Source organism: Ornithodoros turicata, chromosome 4, assembly GCF_037126465.1.
Source record: "Ornithodoros turicata isolate Travis chromosome 4, ASM3712646v1, whole genome shotgun sequence".
Classification (NCBI taxonomy): Eukaryota; Metazoa; Arthropoda; class Arachnida; order Ixodida; family Argasidae; genus Ornithodoros; species Ornithodoros turicata.
In genome coordinates, this window is record NC_088204.1 from 51,091,534 (window position 1) to 51,103,936 (window position 12,403).

General features: G+C 46.3%; 1 protein-coding gene and 1 long non-coding RNA gene across 4 annotated transcripts in view; one reads left to right on the forward strand and one right to left on the reverse strand.

The window, feature by feature from the left end:
- Nucleotides 1–12,403, forward strand: part of LOC135391530 (uncharacterized) — a 181,390-nt gene that overhangs the window by 78,834 nt on the left and 90,153 nt on the right. The window lies entirely within an intron of this gene.
- Nucleotides 6,010–7,435, reverse strand: LOC135393161 (uncharacterized). Its single transcript, XR_010422498.1, has 3 exons — nt 7,128–7,435; nt 6,561–6,652; nt 6,010–6,074 (listed from the first exon to the last, which is right to left on the reverse strand). It is a non-coding gene; the product is annotated as an uncharacterized LOC135393161 (long non-coding RNA).

Consider the following 12,403-nt stretch of genomic DNA (forward strand, 5'->3'; position numbering starts at 1 on the left):
TTGTTCTTCATGACCACAGCAGCCACTCGCCTGTGACAGGGCAGAATAGGTTTTAAAGCTAGGGCCAAGCGACGACGCAATGATTGGGATGACTCACGGAATTACGGATAGTCACACATTCACTGCCATGCAATCAGCTAATTTGTAATGCACCCATCACGATTTGCTGTTCTAAAAAAAATACATGCTTTGAGTCAGTCACCTGTGACATGTGTTCTTGCATGCTCGTGCGGCGAGGCGGTTCCATCTTCTCTCAAACTTGGCTGGGTCTCGTGAAACATTGTGTGTATATGACGATGTTCAGAATCCTACACGTTTTTTCAAGGTGCCAAGTCTTGCATTTTACCGAAACAAATCGGAGCGCATGCGCCGGCAAAGATGTTTGCCTTCGTGTTAGCGATATTGCTGAACTTGATAAAGCGCGTGCGAATCTAAATTAAGTTCAAGCAGGCGATTGGCAACGGTAGCTGACCGCAAAGCTATTAGATAACATGCGAAATAAGAAAACAGACATTACCCGCAGCAACCAAATGTGCCTCTGACGGCGGTTCCCCGCTCTTCCAAGCAATTTCGAAGGTGCGTCCGACGAGTGACTCCACGATTGATGGGTCATTCATTATTTCAGTTGCTGTCTGAATACCAGTCGTCTGGCGCATCGGGTAGACATCGCATGCTTCAGCTGTTGTCCATTTTAGCAATATGTGCGTCATTTTAAAAACCAAAGCCGTCAACACTGTTTCAACGTTTTGACGATGTGGAAGCAACAAGGAGAATACAGTTTCTTCAGCTTTCGGCGCCAGGGCTGCGCACAAAAGGAAAGGCAGGCGGATGATAAGTGTGATAGCGACGGGATAAGCACATGCCGGAAGACGTGATGAAAAAAAAAAAAATCTGAGAAAAAGAGATAGGCCAGGACTAAGGCTGCGCTGGGTTCACTGACAAAGCAGTCACATTGACCTTGACCGCTGTTCCTCACACCCTTGCTCGCAAAGCAGTATACTTCTTTTATTATAGCGGATTGACATTGGTTTATGCTGGTGCGTCGGCTACCTCTTTTGCTGTCGGAGTAATCACGAACGGGTTCAGAGATATTTCGCGTGGTGTGTTACACCCTAAAGAAAGGTGTTTCACACACCCAGGATCTTGTCTTGGGGTGTTTGACTAGGGGTGTGAGATATGTGACATCTCAAGACACCCCAAATACACCCTTATTTTTTCAGAGTGAGCCATTTTGTCTGTCGCGTTGGTCGTCGCCGGCCATTACAACCTGTTTGTGATCTTTTTCTTTTTTTGAGACGCGAAAGACTTCAGAAACGTTGATGGATGCCCAAGAGCAAGCTCTGCTGCTTCCATACAGGAAGTACGCTCATGTTGCATAGGAATAGACTATATTCATGCAACAGAAAAGGGTACCTGAGAGACCACACAGCGTCCGCGAAATGGCTATGCACATGGTCTGCAGACGAGTCCGAGGTCACACAAGGAAGGAAATCCATCACGTCTACGAAGGAAGTATGCATGTAGTGTGGAGGAAACCTGTGCACCTCTGCCAGAAAGAGGCATACGGGAAGACCGCAAGATGTGTTCGGATTGGCTATGCGCACGGTCTGAAGACAGGCTGAATGCACGGAAAGCAGTAAGTCTGCCGCTAATAGATCTAAATTTTGTAGACAGCCAATAGGAAACTTGCATGCTTTCGCTAGAGAAAGGTATGCTGGAAGACTGCAAAGTCTATGCAGAACGGCTAACGCATGAGCTCTGTGGAAAGGCTATAAGTACGTACATAAGAAACTTTGCAGCGTGTTGACAGGAAGCTTGTACGTAGTCCGCTCGGCGTGTGACTAATCTTGCTGACTAAAGGAGGGCTAGTAGGACACAGGGCATGCGCAGAATGGCTGCGTACTAAGTATGCAAAAAGGAGAAGTGGATAGAAAGTAAGCAGATTATGCAGGAAGTGCACTAAATGTTTATAGGAAGGTGAAAATTATTTTTGTAAGGGTTCTCTCGCAACACATCTTGGCCCCGTGCAGCGAGCCAGCCAGTGGGGTGTCACAAAAGCGGCGCTCCGCTTTCTGCGTGATACGGGCCTGCTGGGCTCCCTGTGAGCCGGGTGTCTTTTCATTTTCTTTTCTTGGTTTTATTTATTTATTTGTGTTTTTGTTTTTCTTTTTCTTTCTTGTTTATATTTTTCTTTTTTTTTGGGGGGGGGGGAAATAGCAAGCCGGCGTGCTGCATGGCTTACCTTTTCCCTTTCTTTTTCTTCTGCCAATAAAACGCCCCCCCCCCCCGTCAGTACAAACGTGCAAGAGATGCTGAAACTGCTCGAGATGCAAACTGTGGAAGATTATTCTTACATGGCACGCGCTAGGCGGTGCGGGCATGAGACTGTGCCTGTCTAAAGGTGGCGGAAATCAGTCCCATTGCTATAGTATATCCATAGCCACCATAGCTATACTATAGCAGTGGGACTGGTGGCTTTTAAAAGTTGGTGATTGTGTTTAGAAGTGAAATAATGCATGGAAGTGAGAGAAGGCCATATACCGAGTCTGAAAATATAAGAACGATAAAATTATGCGGTCTAGAACCTTTTTTATATGCATTTCAATAACACCATCTGAACCACGGAAAAACACGGCCACGCTAAGTCTAACGGCCTCGGATGGGTGGTCTTGCGAAAGGTATGAGCCTTGGGTTAGGTCAGGTAAGCGCTTTTTAGTTACTTTAGGTCAGGTTAGGTTACACAGATTGGGAGGGATGTGGGGGGGGGGAGCGCCCGCCCCCCAGGCACGCACTAAGCTGTGTGGGCATGAGACTGCCTGACTAAAGATGGCGGAAATCAGCCCCATTGCTATAGTAGTATATCCCAAAGGAGCATTTACAGCCGCCCACACGGAGCGTTCAATGAAAGAGCATGGGACACCGCTATGTTGGTGATGGTTAACCTGAATCACTGAATCCAGGGATTTTCCCAGTATCTGCAATGCCCTCCTAATGAAAGCCCAAAAATGCCTATTAAGGGGCCCGAACCAGTCTTGCATTTATTCATTTTACTGTCTGTAAAATGAATAAATACCTGACTGTACTTCGTCTTGTAAGCCACCCTTCTAGAGTGAGGACAGAAAAATAACTACCTACGTATGTTAACAATGCAAATATAATTAACGCTCTAAGTAACTGCACTGAACTGTGAGCAAAAATGTATAAACTGCATTAACGTGGTCCAATGGTGAAATTGTGTGAAGGTGCAACAAGGCATCCGCTTGAGCTTCAGTCAGTTTTATTTTATGCTCATTCAGATTTACCCTTACCTGAGATGAAGTACCGTGAACAAATCTTGTACTTGTCCAAGTCTGGACCGAGGTCTTGTTTACGCGTGACACCCATTCACGGTGGCGCCTTTCCGAAAACTCCCGTGTCTTTTCACACTCGTTTAGTTCGGTATTTTGAAGACGTGACGGTCTTGCTGATCGCTCCTAACTTTCAGCTTCTTCGTCTGAGTGCGACTACTGCACCCCATAATGGCACAAAATCCGATGTGGTAATAATGAGCGGTTAAAAATCACAGCGTAAAGGCTAAACCACATGGAGCGACAACTAGCGCGATTTTCGCGTCGCGCGACGCATCTGTTGTCGCGCGACGGGCCAGCGATGCCGCACTCTGTGCTTCCTTCGCGACGTCGCGAGCGACCGTCTCTGTCAGATTTGTGTCGCGGTCGCTTGGCGCGACACGGAAAGCAGAGCGCAGGGAACCAATCAGGACATACCGTCAGTGGCGTCACGAACGCGCTTCCTTCGAAAAGGTGGCGCTGGCAAAAAGGTCAATCCGTGCAATCATGGCGTTGTGTATATCAATGTCGGCCTAAAATAATAAGAAAAAAAACGATTCTACGAAAAAAAAAAACGATTCTAAAAAAACTGAAAGCGGCGACGAAGGCTACGACAGAATACACAGAACGCGCCAAACGAAGAAGAAACCGAAGTGGGGTGCGCAGTCATGATGGCCTTTGCGGCCCATTCATGATTACGGACCATTACGGCCCATTCACTGATGCCCAGACACGAACAGACATGCCGCTTTCTTCTTCTGTCAGTATTGAATACACCTCCACTTCCTGTCGGCACAAGGCTTGCTTTTGTAATAAGAGATATATGAGCCAACATGTCATCATATTTAGTTATTTTGTACACGTTTATCAACGTCGTGTGAGCAGGCATACGGCTCGCGCGTCTGGGTACTGTGTGCGCGACATCGCGTTGTTGTCGCGCCTTGTGGTTCGGGACGCGACAAGCCATCTCGACGCGCTTGTTGCAACGTCGCCCTGCGCGACGATCCCTCTCAAATATAGCTCCATGCGGTTTAGCCTTAAGGGTCAGTTCTCACTTGGCGATGTCCGACGCGACGTCGCGAGCGGGCGGCGGAAATAGACGTGCATTTCCCGAGCGGCCCGCGTGTTGTTGCTGATCGTATATGCAAGCGCTGCCGTACAGGTGACGTTAAACGTTCTCATATCTCTCGTCCTCGTCCTCCCCCGAATTTTTCCTCCTCACATATCCTCGTACTAATCTGTCAAGTTGGCTTTCTTGCATGATTATCTACTATCCTGCGAAGTTAGGGCCAGTTCTCAATTAGCGACACCCGACGCGACGTCGTGAACGGGCGGCGGAAGTAGAGGCGCATTTCAGCCGCCCCGTCAGCGCGCACGATTTTCATGTTCCCACCACAGTGGCATTCCGTCGTCCAAAGCAGACGAAAACCCAGGAGGCGTGGCCTTTCTGTGGCACCTTATTGGTCGCCAGCTGTCGTTCTCGGCAGCTTCGCCGGCGTCGTGAAAGAAATCGGCATGACAATTTTTTTGGCTCGACGTCTCTCCTCTCCCGACTCCGGAAATGTGCGTCTATTTCCGCCGCCCGTTCACGACGCCACGTCGGGCGTCGCCAAGTGAGAACTGGCCCTTAGGGTTATCTGCTTTCTGTGTCGTGTCCCTGAATTCTGATCATTAGTTCGACATTGAAGAGCCATGCGTTCCGGCTTCAAGGCAAAGAAAGGTGCCACGGCGATATAATGAGGGATCGGACGTGTGACGTTGTAGACCGTCACGGGTCAATTCTTGGACCAGGGAACGTCTGCACGTCTGTGGCAGTTGACATCTAACTTTATTCTCCTTTCTTTGCCCCCACCCACGAGACAGTCCAGCATCATCTTCTTTCGTCTCGTCACACATGACGGGGGCTTGAATGACATCGACGCGATGTCAAAATAGCTAAAAACATATTTACATTACTATACATGTTCGAATGACGATAATGATTAAAAACTGTCCCAGTAAGTTCTGCTCAGAACTGTCAAACTGCAGTCTTCACCCACAGTTGAAGCCCAGAATTACGTCTGCGGTAGCTGAGCTAAAGGCTGAATGTAAGGCTTCAGTTTATCCACATGCACAATCTCTCGCCCGCCGTTGCTGCCCAACTCTATTTCGTAGTTCACAGGCGAAAGCTTCGACACAATCCTGTGTGGACCCTCGTAGACACTTGTCTTTTTCACACCAACTGGCGGTGTCTTGAGTAGCACGAGTTGATCCTTCTCAAAAGATATGTCGATCCGACGATTGTATCTCATTACGGCCGATGTCTCAATACGGCCGAAAGTCTCAATACGGCCGATAATCCTTTAATCCCCAAGTGTCTCATTACGGCCAAAGTCTGTAACCGGCATTGATATGCAATGTCGCAGCCAGGTATGGATATATATTCAGCAGGGTATAAGCCATGCACTCTGCCCTTAGGGCCCTTATCATATTTATATACACATATTGCGAGACAAACAGTATGTTATCATACCACAGCACAATGCAACATATTGTGTACTCCCACAAGGTAGTGTTGATGTTGCTGTGAAGCTGGCTACTATGTGGAGTTAGCTACTTGTAGAGAGCTAGATGAATATTGGCTTTGTTGTGACGCTTTTGGAGCCATCCTACAGTCACTGGCCAAGATGGAACACCTATCTCAGTCGATGTCAGTTTATTTCCATTCGCCTTACAATGGTACAATTCTTGCTTCTGGAATGAGTAAACCTGCAAGAAGCGAAGAGCAACCATGAATAGGCTAGAATAAAAAAAAAAACAAAAAAAAAACAAGCATTTGTCTCTACATGGCTGGTTTTAATGTGCACAAGCTGCACATGTGTTGATACGTGTCTGTTATTTCATACAAGGTTAACATAAATCTTCATCTAGACAAAAGAATGACAAGCCTTAAAAATGTGACTTCCAGGTAAACACAGAGCATGACCATGATATGAATATAGGTTCAGTAGTTCATTCCGTTAATGGAAACATTTGAATATGAAATAGTGATACATTACAATTCATGAAATGTTGCATGCATCACTTTCCATTTCTGGTTTCTTTTTTATAAAAGTAGTGCACGAATTAACATTCAGTGCACTACTAACATTCAGCAACATTCAGTGAATTAACAGTAGTGCGAATTAACATTCGTGCACTACTACAAAATTTCTCACTTCACAACAGAACCTTATGATAATCTTAACAGCTCACCTCTTCGGCCAGGACTCCCTGGGCAGCAACATCCTATTAGCCACGTTGTTGTTTTTCTTTTTCGGAATCCTCCGTGCAGCCACATACCATGCCTGGAATGGAAAACCAGCTATAAATAACAATGTATTTGAATGACTTCCTCTTGAAGTATTTATTCTAATCAGATATGCTTTTGTGCCTAGTATGGTGCGCAAAGGCGCATAAGTACAACATTTGCAGACGTTCGACGTAAGCAGTTCAAGGAGATCAATTCAAGTACGCCGACTTGCGCTTTTATTTTTGAAGAAATACGACGACAAATTTTAACAAATTAAATGTGGCTCACAATGATACGAGTAAATGCTGCTGTACGGTAATGCATTGTCGGTATTTTATCGTCTTCGAATAAATTTGTTGTTCCTAAACGCGCAACCAACTAGAAACGGCGCAAACCTACCAACAGATACCGAGTTACATCTATTACAGACACTTCGGCTGTTTTGATTCATTTAAATTACTCGTATGAGAATCCAACTATGTGTGGACAGCACACTACTAAGCCAGACAATCTACGAAAGCATTACTCACCAGAATTCCTGCTTGTCTTGGTCTTGGTCAACACTGCGCGATATACGTTGGGGCTGTGGCGATTCATTCAACTCGATTTTTACCGGAACAACAGGCGCTGCTCGAAAAACAACGACGGAAAATAGAGAGCCGCTATAAAGTCCGCTAATTTGCACATTACAGCACTACAAATCGATATATGAACACGTCGTAAACAGCAACCACTCGCTCACACAAGAAACGAGGTACCCAACGTTGCTAGCAGTGTTGCCACATGCAAAAAAAGATTTATCCGTAGATCCGAGTCCGAAAAATCTGTAGATCGAGCTAAAAATCTGTAGCCACTCAAAACTCAGTTTCTTGAACGCTTTGCCTTCAAATCTGGAACGTCTGCCTGCGTCTCTAAATTAGTGGAAGAGCAAGTGCTTATTTCGTTCCACTGCTGAAGACCACAGCCGGAATTTCTTGCTGCGGCGCACTGGCGTTGGAACTTTCGGTTTCGGTTTGCGATGTCGCGTTTCTTGTGGTTGCAGCGGACTTAAGTGTCTGCTACAATCACAAAAAAAGTGTCACTGCACGTAGATATTAATACTTGGACATCTGTATTCACATCAGCTGTGGCGCTCCAATGCAAGAATAACCTATCGCGTGTAGTAGGAACATTTCTCTCGCATGTTCCACCATCATAGTGATGAGCGAGGATCACAATGGACCACAAAAACAATAAAGCTCGATATATTATTTCCACAGACATAATGAAAGCGTACATGCGTGACGTGAATTATAAACGTTTGGTTTCACTTCAAAGCCAGCCAAGTCAAGTCTGTGAGGAAAACTGGTAACGCGCACATACTCAAGAGGTGGTGGTGGTGGTGCTGGTGAAAGAGCTCGCAGGATATTCAAGAAAACTGATTTAGCGTTGAGGCTCGCCAATGGTTCGTTCGCTGAAGACGTCCTCCTCCTCCGGCGAGCCTCGCCAGTTTCGTGATCAACGGATCAAGTCCTTGTCAATGGCGAAGGCAAAGCAGCTTGACCCAACAGCATGCGTTTTGTGTGCAGAAGGCCAGTTGTGGTGGTCGTTGAGAGGCTGTTTCTTTGATTCGTTTTCATCAAATTAACTGCAGAAAATATTCTAAAAAATAGTCGGTAAAACACTCATTCCCGCGTTCTGCTGACGTTCAGCGTTGTCGCTTTGTGCACTGATGCGAAACACGTACTGCGTCGAGTGATCCATTCATTGGACCAAAAATCATAAGATTTCCATAAATCTCTGTAGATCTGTAGATTTTTCAAAAAGTAGGTAGATCTCATGATAAATCTGTAGGTGTGGCAACACTGGTTGCTAGACATCATCCGAACTCCAAAGTGAGAGTAGCAAAGCAACAAGATACCAAAACACGAAAGGAAGAGTATTGACCCCCCCCTCCTTCTATAGCATGCAAAACGTGATTTGCGCTGAGATGAACATATATGTTCATGACGCGAGTAATTTTCACTTTTCACTGATCCAAAGGGGGTCACGTGGGATTGCTTGACGCTTGCGAAATTAACAACAATGAAAATGGCGAAACGAAACTTGTGAATCGTGCATTTGCTCTTCATGGTAGCTGCCAGAAAATCGAATCAAACTTATGGTACACTGGATTACAGGTATGTTGGCATCTTTTTCATTCCTGCATGTCACTTCACATTACACTATACGTGAATACATGGTGTCATGTCATGTCTCACGATGCTGGGGAAGTAGTTGCATGGTTCTAGACTTTTAATTTTTGATCGCGTAATCGAAATATCGGCACCTCTCGCATTGTGGCTTGCATGTGACCAACCAAGTGCTGTTCCCTTACTAGCGCTTCCTACAAACGACAAAACGAAACATGTGGGGATGTATATTTTTGATTACTCATATATAACAAGAACGAAATATGTGGGAATATATATTTTTGATTACTCATGTATAACAAGAAAATGTATCGTTTTCAGGTTGCTGCCACTACTCCATGTGCCCGCAATTCTCTTGCGTGTATGATTACACTAACGACGTCGCCGACCACGGCGGAAGTGTTTTGCGTACACGCGTTTCAGCATGAAGCCTGCAGGTAACATCTGATGCTTACCCTTCGGATATTCTGAATTTACATATTGTAGCTTAGAAGAATTCCGAATGTCCAGAGTGACACACACTTATAACATTGTGACATCAGTGCAGTGGCATAAGCTCTAATGTAGTGCCCCACGAAAATGAAGAAGGGGCAGTGGTTTATCCAGAATCCCAAGCACGAGAGGGGTGTTGGAAAAAATTGTGGGTGGAGGTCATCATTATAGTTACGTCATTACAGCTTAACATATCATTACAGACGTATCTGAAGCTGAAATCGCAAGGGCACCCCCTGTAGGGGGTGCACAGGCAAAAAAGTTAGGGGGTTCTGGATAAAGCACTGACGAGGGGGACTCCTCCACCCCATGTCAAGCCTCATAAAACACCTCCTGAAATATTTTCCTGGCTATGCAGCTGCATCATTATGACGTAATTGTCATTGTTGTCCATAATTCTTGAATATGTTTTGAACATATGGAAAAAAGTCTGCTTGACAGCAGATGTCTTGTGGTCATCATCAAACAAGAGCATATGTCATTTTGTTCAGTGCCTTATGTACTTTTTTTAAATTTCAGGTGGACGTAAATTGTAGAAGGCAGCTAGTGGGGGAGAAGATCATGGTCATAGGTCATGTGGCTCCTGTAGCTCCCAGTGGGCTCCCTTGTGGAGTACTTTTCAGAACACACACAGTTTGCTCACAGAACCAACGAGTAGGATGTTGCTTGAATACTGAGAGAAAATGGCGTAACACATACAAATATCGTGTGACACATATGACAATAAAAACATTTTTCACGAGGGATGCGTGAAACACTGTCGCAATATTGTGTGCATGAACCATTGTGTGTGACACAAGCCGTGGGGGCACACCGCCTCGGACACATTTTGGGAAGTATATACAGAGCTAATATGGTGGATGCTTCTTTTTTCTTTTTGGCCGTTATGAGACATCTTCGGCCGTAATGAGACTACCTTCGGCCGTATTCAGACTTTGGCCGTAACGAGACACTTGGGGATTAAAGGATTTTCGGCCGTAATGAGACTTTCGGCCGTAATGAGACTTCGGCCGTAATGAGATGTTACCGATCCGACATTTGTTGAAAAGGGGCTTTTGTTTTTCTTGGGCTAGTTTTATGTGCTTCCCTGCAAGCTGACGCGCTTTTGCAAGGTTTTCGCGAACCTGTGCAGCAAAATTAGACGTATCATGCAGTGCGGCCAACTGTCTTCGGTTGTACACTACGTCAAGAGGCAGAACGGCATCCCGCCCGTACACCAAGTAAAACGGAGAGCACATGGTGGTGTCCTGACAGCCGGTATTGCAGCAGAAGATCACGTAAGGAAGTACGTCCGGCCACTTCTCCCCGGTAGCTGTCAACAGTCTGACCATCTGCTTGATGGTCTTGTTGGCTCTTTCCAGTAGTCCATTCGCAGCAGGATGATTGGTGGATTCCTCGGTGCTCGAGGTACTTCTCGGTCGACTTCGCCATCATCTGTGTGCCGCGGTCCGTGATAATGGACGACACCCGTGTTTGAGGATGAGCCTGGACTCAATGAAAGCCTGAATCGTTGTGGCTTCTGTGTTGGTGACAGGCTTAGCCTCAACGTACTTTGTGAGGTAGTCGATAGCTACTATCACATACCTGTATCTCCGTGAAAAAGGGAACGGTCCGATGATGTCGATACCCACCGTGTGAAACGCTGCTTCAGCTTGCGCCGGCTGCAACGACCCATAGGGAGCTCTCGCGGCCTTCATCCGCTGACAGAGGTCACATCCCTTGACATAGCGTTTCACGTGGCGGTACATATTCGGCCAAAAGTACCGTTCGTGAATTCTTTCGAATGTTCTGCGTATACTCATGTGGCCGCCAAACTTTCCTGCGTGGTACTCCTCGAGAACCCTGAGCTGTTGCGTTTTGGGCAGGCACAGAAGGAAACATTGTTGCGTGACCTTGCACTCCTTCTTGTACAGTACCCCGTCGAAGATAACGAAGCGATTTCCTGTCATCTTTTGCTGCTTTTTGGTTCCCGATCTCATCTCCAGAATATCCGTAATTTGCTTGTAAAATCCGTCGTTTTGCTGCTCTGCAGATACCTGAATAGTCCACCTGAATAGTCTGGCAGGAGACTGCTAGTACAGTTTCAACTGGATCACTCTGTGGCGGTGAAATCCTCGAAAGACAGTCCGGACCTGTGTGTGACACTCCAGATTTGAAGACCACTTCAAAGCCGAACTCCTGGAGAATCAAGCACCAGCGCAACAATTTTTGGTTGCCTTCTTTGTAACCTAAAACCCAACAAAGCGCATGGTGGTCTGTCACGACCTGAAATTTTCTCCCCATTAGGTATGGTCGCAGCTGTTCCACTGTCCACTTGTCTGCTAGGGCTTCCAACTCAGTGGATGTGTAATTATCCTCCGCCGGCTGAAGAGAGCGACTGAGGTACACGACTGGACGATAGTCTCCAAAAGGATCCTCTTGTACTATACGATTGCTCCAAGTCGCGAGGCATCCGTGTATACTTGAACGCCATATTTTCCATCATCGGAGAAATGCTTCAGCACAGGAGGCTCACATAACGCTGCCCTTAAAGCTTGAAATGCTTCCTCTTGCTCCTGATTTCACTGGAATGGCACATCCTTTTTTAATAACTTGCGAAGAGGTGCAGCTATCATGCTGTGATTGGGGATGAACTTTCGGAAGTACGAAGTCAGTCCTGAGAACGACTGAAGCTCGGTCAGGTTTCGCGGAGTCGGGAACTTTGAGACTGCTGCCATCTTCTCCGGATCAGGGGATATACCTTCGTCGCTAACGATATGGCCCAGGTAAGCAACGGCACCGCAGAAGAAGAAGCACTTCTTGGGTTTGAACTTCAGGTTGGCTTCAGCGAACCGTGTGAAAACCTCTTGCAGGTCAGATACATGGTCTTCGAAGGTTTTGCTGTGTATACCACGCAGTCATCCATGTATACGAGGGCTCTCTTATACTTGATGTCGGCGATGATATTGTCAACAACGCGCTGGCATGTCGCAGGAGCTCCTTTTAACCCGAATGGCATTCTGAGGTATTCGTAGAGGCCCCACTGCGTAATGAAAGCAGTCTTCGCGGTGTCTTCTGGATTCATCTTGATTTGGTGGAATCCCGAGAGAAGATCGAGCGTGGAAAAGTACTTACTTCCACTAAGAGCTGCAAGGGCATCGTCA